Source organism: Grammomys surdaster, unplaced genomic scaffold (assembly GCF_004785775.1).
Source record: "Grammomys surdaster isolate TR1022 unplaced genomic scaffold, NIH_TR_1.0 99, whole genome shotgun sequence".
In the NCBI taxonomy this organism is placed as follows: domain Eukaryota; kingdom Metazoa; phylum Chordata; class Mammalia; order Rodentia; family Muridae; genus Grammomys; species Grammomys surdaster.
Genome location: NW_021604578.1, coordinates 12,973,400 through 12,982,566, shown reverse-complemented (window position 1 = coordinate 12,982,566; position 9,167 = coordinate 12,973,400).

Sequence of the window (9,167 nt, the reverse complement as noted above, 5' to 3'; positions counted from 1 at the left end):
AGAGGGGAGGGGAGGGGAGGGGGAGAGAGAGAGAGAAAGTGAAGTGAAGAGAGTGAGAAAGAGAAAGTGAGTCGCTAACGAACGTCCCATTGTCTTATATATCATTCGGAGTACCTGATCACATGTTAGGAAGTTCATCACAAGTTCACACCAAAATTCAAATTGTAAATTGAAATAGAAGTTTACAATCGAGAATGTTTACATGCATATCCATTAGGAGTAATTACCTGACTAAATATCCATCACCTGTCTAGCTCCACAGGTTCACCGAAGGTTTAAAACTATAACTAAGAAATTAGTGTTTTGTATAGATAAACCCAGGCAATATTTTCTCTTCTGTCCTAGCACCCATAATAAATCGTGAGTTCCCTTTTAGTGACCTTTAGTTAATTGTTTTACAACCACCTTGGAATGTGCTCTGAGCAGGAGAGAGTCTGGTTACTATCTAAGTGCTGTTAACTGATGACACTTGGGAGACTGGCAGAGTCTTCATAGCAGTTTTGACTATCAGAAAGGGACGTAATACCAGTCACATTATAAAAAGAGCTAAATAATCATTGATATAATTTTAGGAATTCTTATAGGATCATCATTAAGACTTAAGAAGTTGTCTATTTGTCTATATAGCATCACTACAAGACAGTACATCTTCGTGGGTCTACAGAGATCTGCTCCAAAGGCGAGTGCTATTGCTTAGTGATTGTTACATATGTTTAATAATAATAATAATAATAATAATAATAATAATAATAATAGGAAAAGCATATTAATAGCAGGATCTTTCCTAAAATATGTCCGGCCACAGCCTTGCTGATGGGGCACACTTGTTGCAGATTATATAGTAATCTGAGGCAAGCATTTCAGGATGATCAACTGCTAATTATTAGCTTGTCCTATTGTGGCTCCTGACAATTTTACGAAAAGTTGTGCCAACAAACAAAAGATGAATACTAACAATGATTTGTTTACGCATAAGAAAAATTATTAAATAAAATGTAAAAATACCTAATCCTTTATTTAGTTTTGTTTCCTAAAATTTAATACAGCTCCTTGTTTCTTAAGTTTATATATATATATATGTATATGTTGTAATTATATATAATATATTCATATATATTATTTATGATATATGTAATAGATATTCAAATAAACATATTATTATATATTCTATATTATGTATTATGTACCATATATCATATCTCATAATATATACACTATGTATAAAACATAAAATATATATAATATGTAATATTTAATGTATAATGCATAATATGTGATAGATTGATAGGTGATATATGATATGACATCTTATATATGATATATAATATATATTTTATATAATGAATATAATATATAAATATATATAATTAAATAATTATATATAATATATGACATGCAATATATAACTTATAACTTATAAGGTGCAGTATATACTATGTATTATTAATATTATTCTGTATATGATATAATATTATATTAGCATATATTTCTAATTATATGTTCTATGCTTCCTATGTATTAAATAGCATATACAACATATTGTATGTTATGTATTACATATTGTATGTTACATATTATATGCTATACATTATATATTATGCATTATACATTATATATTACTTACATATTCTACATAATAAGTATAATGTATATAATGCATAATAAATATATAAATTATATAATAAGTAAATGCATGTTATATAATAGTATATAACTTTTATGAAATTATATATTTTATATTATCATATATTAATAATCATATGTTGTATATAGCATATGTTCATGTTATATTGAATTTGATAATAAATTAAGTGTATTCATAATTTGTGATTCATCAAAAATTTTATATACTTATTCCTATAGTATCGTATTTTAATAATATCAAAATAGCATAATTTAAAGCTTAGCTTCTTTATTATTTTAAATTTATTCTAATTCTAATCACAAGATCTAAATGAAGTAAATATAGTAAAGTAAAGATACTTTATCCTCTCTATTTCTTTTCTCTCTCGTTCATCTTTGATAATGGATAAGATTTTGGAAAAACTATGCTGCCTGACATTACCTGCTCTAAGTCTGATCTTTAACTCTTGAGAATGACTGTTGTGTTTCTCTACAGTAGGATTCTGCCTAAGATTTTGGCTGTTAGTTTAGGTCCAGGTCATATTCTATGAGTAGAATTTTCTGTTTGTCTTTGTCTGTTTCTGTGTGTTTGTGTGTGTGTGTGCGTGCGTATATAAGTGAGAGAGAGGGTGGGAAAGAGAGGGAGAGAAAGCAGTAACAAGTCCAAGTGTGTAGTCTCTGCATGAGAGAGAAGCTAGTTGTAGGGTATCCATTTAGGTGACTTACATGGTGACAGTCAGAATGGATAACAGATATCTTATGACATTATGAATTTCATATGTAGGCTCAGAACTATCTTTTATGGCTGAAAGCACTCACCAGTTTTTAGTTCTGCAAGCTCATAAACAAAAAGGCTTTGGTCCCTCTAGGATGCTGACTTTTAGCGCCAAGAAGCTTCCAGCATTGCTGATGTTCCACTTTGTAAAAACAGGTGCATACAGGAAATTAGCAAAGTTCTTTTGAACTGATCTAGAATGAGGAAGTTAGAAAAGATGATGAGTAGAATTTCATGCATAAATGAGAAGAAATGACAAAGAAAGTATATGGTTCTTGATTCTAAAGGATAACACTATTACAAAGAAGGAGTTACACATCTATAAGGGCATGCCATCTCAGCAATTTCCATAGTTTGCCTAAGATTCCCTTTATAAACAAAGAATCATAAAAGGTTTCTTTACATTGACACCAATGTTTTCATTTCCTGATTTTAATTCTTAGCTTTTACTTAATTTTTTCATACAATATATTTTCCTCATATTCCCTTTCCTCTTATAACTCCTCCTGCATCCTCCCTAACCTCCTACTCATCCAACTTCATGTTCTTGTTATCTTTCTCTCTCAAAAAAAAAACACTAGAAGAAATAACAAAATCAAAGTAGAAAACTTAATAAGACAAAATAATATTAAAACAAACCAAAAATCATAGAACATCACAGGGAGTTCACTTGTTATGTACTGGACGAGGGCCCTGCCCTGGAGTGAGATTGCTATACCTAATAATATTCCATTTGAAAAAGATAATTTTCTGTTTCCTAACAGTTATCAATTGCTAACATTGTCATGATTAGGTGTGGGATTTTGTAACCATGTCTCTGTCTCAGTTCTGGAATTTTCTCTGCTTTGAACCTAAGTCAGTCTTGTGAGTCTTGTGTGTGCTTTCACAGTCCCTAGGAGTTCTTCAGTGTATGTAGGCAAATAATTCTCAACAGTGCTATCGATTGATTGCTTTGATTATTTATCACTATCTATATCAGTGTTGTGTTGACACAATTTAAATTATATGAAATTCAAACTCTGACTCCAACTGCTGTGTCAAATCAGAATCACACAGTCTCTGTGAATTGAGACCAGCAGGTCAGTACTCACGTCAGTATCCTTGACCACATACTGAATAAGTTTTATTTATCTTTACATTTTCTAGTTCATTCAGTGTATTATAGTTTTTTGGTTGGCTTTATGTCACACTCTACTCTTGCAGAACAAAGGTACTTATTAGAGTTTCCTCAAGAATGCTAGAATCAGAAGTCTTAGGAATACTAATCGAGCCAAGGGAAAAATTATTAATGTGGAATCACCTCTAGCAAGAGAGACAGATGAATTGGACGAGTGACGAGACTGAATTCCTCACTAACCTCCTTTCTTTCTGACATTCTCAATGCTCCTAGGCAACGTTGGTGTTTCCTTGGTAGCATTTGATGTAAATATTGAACTGAACGTTTCCATACCAAGCTCACATATGTGGCCATCCACATAGAAATCTCTTTGTCAGGAAATGGTCCAATGTAAAGTGACTACATCAACTTCTGGGCTCACTTCTGATGCAGTTCATGACCAGCATCTGATCTTTTCTATTGTGTATGTCCTTGATGGGAGAAATTATACCATCATTGAGAATTTAGCTGCTTATGGCTTCTTTCTTTACAGTCTGCTCATTACATCAGTACTTCTATATTTAAACTGTAGTATTGAATGCACTACAGTATTCATTATACGTAGAAGGCATAACTATTGATCTAGAAGACTGTCTTGGCTGTAACAGTTATGAAGAAATTCAAGAACTGTTAAGTATTAGGAGAAGAAGGAAATAAGGTGCCAAATTAATTTCATGTTAGTTTATATTTTCAATAACGACTAGCACAGTTATAAGCAAGTATTCACTTTATCTCATATGTGCATAGTTAGTGTTCTTTAAAGCTGTCTTATTAGAGAATGTTATCCTAAGATGGTGTGATACGTATAGTTAAGGGCATTTTTGTATAAGACAATATCTGAAAGATATTAAGCTGCATGTAAGGAGATCACTTATGATGGATAGCATATCTGACTAGCATATATTGCCATAGATGGCAAGACCACTTACTCACTCATCAAAATGTGTTTAAATCAGAGGCTGTATTGGAGTGATTATGAAATATTTCTTTCCCCTTTGCCATCTATGGTTTTTATTCTATTTTACCTCGATTCACATATTTTCTATGAATTTGCTGAATAAGCTTGTTTGGCTGTTTTATTCATTATTGCAAAACACAAATAGACAATGCAACAATGAGAAAGATAAAGGGGACAAAGAGAGTCACAGATAAACATAAAGAACTCAACTTGTTTGTGACTTCAACATAAAGCTATGGATTATTCTTTAATTCATTTTTCTCATGGCCTTTTGGCTATGATCAAGAGTATTTTTCAACCTAACAATGAACTGATACTTTAATTTTTTTCTGGACCATTGTGTCTATGGTCTACTAGTTACTAATAGAGAGAAATAGTAATTAATTAACTGATACTTTAGTCTCAAATAGATTGGTTCAGTTAAATAATCTTCTTTATTCCCAAAAGTGTTTGGCATAATGTTATAGTAATGTATAGTAGAGGTGTGTATATGAGTGAAGTTGTATATTGTATATTGATTCTGAAGAAAATTGTTACAGCTGTAGTAAATGAAGAAATTTATACTGAAACTTTAGCTTTCAAGTGCAGTAAAACAAAAATAAAACTCCCTCTCAAATGCAATCCTGGTTTTGGGAAAGGTAGAATTGTTGATATGGTGGATACTGCCTAATGTAACAGGCAAGAATGCAAATAAAACAGAATGTTTTCACTGTTTTCATGCTCCTATTAAAATATAGACACAAGCAAGAAGACAGAATCAAGTACTGATTTCAATAAATTATTTTAAAGAGATGATGATTTAGATCAATTGATGTATCTACAGAAAAGGCATAAATACACAACTATACTTCTGCACACTGGCATCTGTCTCCATTTCTAATTATGACTTGTATTTTGAAAATCACTTAATATTTTTGTCCCTGCTCCAATATTTATAAATGGAAAAATAATCCCTCATAACAAATGCTGGGTAGATAAATGTACTAATCTGTCTGTGCCAATGAAAGCAGTTAGCTTTGTTCTTTCTCACTGAACATCAAGGACAATAGGTATTGTTCCCTGTAAGACAAAGGGGATCATGATTAGCAATCATACAGGATCCTAAAGACTCTCACTGCTTTCCAGATAACTAGCTTGAATAACCAGGCCCATTACAGAGGAAGGATTAACATAGATGAGATAACGAAAAAGAGCCAAAATGGAAAACACATACTTCATCAAACTGCTTTGCAGGCATGGCTACTATATAAAATGATTTTGATAACTGGATAAGAGATCAGAGCTTCAGGAAAGTTTGAGCTTTTCCTATCAGTGCACTGTCCTTCCCATATTCTTATTTTCCTACATACACCACCGTGACGATCAATAAAAGAATCTTTCTTTGTTTTTTATGGTAACAGTGAGCTGTCATAACCAAGTTTGCACCTCTGGACAATATTGTAGAGGTGAGGAGATAAAAGTATCACTATCCAATTTAGTCATCATTACTTAGGTTTCCTGTTATATATAACTGATTTCTAACTTGCACCCACTTGGGAACAAGTCCATCAATGTGCATCTGCTGTAAGCAGACCAGTGACTACTTTGCTTCGAAATATCTTATAGAAATTATTTTATGCTAAATAATGTTGAATACAAATGAAGAAATTCAAGAAAATAACTTTTCTTGAAAAAGAGGCTTTTACTTTTTTCTTTTCAGCTGTTTATTTACAAGAAGTTAATATGTATTTTTAGAATACAATTTCAACATGCCAATTGTCCACTATAAAAGATTCACATTTAATAAAATTGGAGTTCCTTTTCTATGAAAAAAAACCAATTCTATGTACAGAGATTATCTAGAACTATTTATATTATTCTGTAGGGACTAAGGCTGGTAAATATGATGAAAATGTTAAATCCTTGGCAACCAAAACTCATGTGAACAAGCAGCATTTTGTTTCATACCTGAATCTCCTATCTTCACTCAGGTTCATTAAACTCCCAGCAGCTTTGGTTTCCTGCACTAATACTTGCACAAAATGGGGACCTCAACCTTCCATCTTGGATGGGCAAGAAACTCATCAGGCCTCACACTTACCCGAGGATCTATTAGCTTTAATGATTTCTAGGGACAGGGGAGTTACTTTTTCTAGTGGCGTAGCCACTGGTAAATTGGCCATGCTTCAGGAAATAACTTTCTCTCAGGTTCATACAGACAACCTCAATTAAAAACATATGGTCACCAAAAAGAAAAAGACAAGAAAAACAAAGGAGAAAAGAAATCAGGAGTGGTGACATCACTGATCTGTAGAAATCCCTCTTTTCGCTGTCTGAAGTAATCTCCAAAAATTGCAAAAGACTTTATTGGACTTGATTTACCCTTTTACAATAGAAAAGACTGTGTGCAGCTCTTGACTGTGCACGGCCCTTAGAGAAGAACGTTGCTTTTACATAGACAAGACAGGGATGGTTAAAAGGTCAGAGAAGGTCCTGAGAAAAGACAGAGAGAGAGAAAGATGAGTGCTGGTACAAGAACTGGTTTTCAACCTCTCCATCATTGTCAACCCTACTTCCTCCCATCTTGGGACCATTAACTGGGTTATTTTTGCTTACTTCTTTTGGTCCTTGGTCCTTAAATAGGCTGACTAACTGTGTGAAACAACAGATAGATAATTTGGTAGCAAAACCTATTCAGATACATTATCATAAGTTAGCTATGGAGGACCACGAGACTCAAGATGAGGTTGTTACTCTACCCAGGGTGTTCCCAAAACCCATCTCCACCCAACCTAAAAGAGGGGACTTCTGCCCCTAGACCAAGCAGAGAGGGACCACCCAGAACCCCCTCTGAATGGCGATCTGAATGTTTGCTTAGGCTGTGAGGCTAAGCACTGCAATGGAATATAAATAAAAGTTAAAAATATCTCTCTGGGTTCCCTGGGGGACAAGTCTGACTGCATAGGGGTTGATGTCAAAAGTATCCCCTCTTCAGGAAAAAGACGTCGGGATGGGTATGGCTCTCATGTCTCACTGGACAATGACAGGGGGACCAGAGCCATTACAAGGTCCCCTTCATTACTGAAGGTCAGGCCTCTATTCCCACCTTTGCAAGATTAGAATCACCACGGCCCTTCTATACTTGGAGTAGGGAAGAGATGTCAGGGGCAGCCCTGCTTATTATACACTGAAGGCTTAAAATCAGCCATAGGCCTTAAATCTGCAATAGGTCTGACAATACATGTATGCTAACACAAAGTCCTGGGTCTCTGTGGAAAAAAACTGAATCAGATGGCTATACGCTATTGTAAACAGGCAGCTTTTGTGGAAATTTACTAGCCTGAGGAGTCATAGACCTTTTAAATAGGTAGCCTTAGTGGATAGCACCAACTTAGATAAGGACAAGTGAATCATAGGCAGAGTCATAGTGACCTGTCCCCTGAACCTTCACCCAGCCGATACCCTGTTCTGAAAGATATCTGTATTCCCCCAAACACCTAAGCTCTGGTGTCATCCCCTTCCCCACATCCTGCCTTTTTGTGTTTATAGCCCTTGTGTGAATAAGTAAAAATTACAATTTGATTTATATATATATATATGCTTCTAAAAACAAGAAATCAGGAGTGGTATTAATTGGGGATTAAAATGGGAGTCAAAGGAACATCAGAGAAGATAATAGAGCTGGAGATGACAAAATATATTATTTGCTTGTATGAAGTTGTCAATGATGAATTTTAGTTTTGAGGAGTAACTAGGAAGTGGGATATCATTTGAGATGTAAACTACTGGAATGATTAATAAATAAAAGAAATTAGATCTAGACTCTGGCAGATGAGCTTAGCTTGCATACAGAGGGCAGAGAGAGGGATTAGTTAAAGTTATTCAAATAGAAGTCCACGTAGGTACTAAAAAAATAAACAAATAATTCATGTCTCAATGCGAACAGAAAGGTTATTAAAAGTTAACGGTGGTAAAGAATTAAAATAGAAGATTTTAACATGAATTTGAATATGATCAATGGATTGTAAGAAAAAATATTTAACAATTAGTATTATCTGAGAAATGTCTGTAGAATAAGTGCACAGTAACCACACAGAAGCTAGGGTGAAAATATTTTCCAATTGGATAAAGAAATCAGGCTCCATCCTGTGACTTCATCTATATGTCATTCTGGATCTGGCAAAAGCATGGAGATTCAAAAACATCTGTGGGATGTGGTTTAGAGGATCGTGGGCTACACAGGCCCAACAGGGAAGGTTTGAGAGCTGTGGGCCTACTCTCTATGACAGTGTAGCATGGATACATGCCCCACATGTCTGCTAGAGATACAGAGGCTACACTCTCAGCACTGACTCCTGACGCACACTGTGGACTTGGGAGGTTCTGGTGAGTCACCGGAGGATCATCCATTTTTATGAAATGTACTATTCTTATAAGGGATGTTGGTGATGTGTGAAGTTCTGTTTGTGTCCAAGCAGACTGTGAGTGGAAATTATCCATTTCAATTTTGTGGTGAATTTAAAACTGTTCTCAATGTAAAGTCTTTTAAAAATTTTGAGGGTGTGGAGGTGGGAGTAGGGGGGGTTAGGTAGGGGTTACATCCACAGAGAAGAAGGAGGAGGGGTGAGGGGATAGGGGGTTCCTGGGTGGGTGGGGGATGGGGTAAGGGGACAACA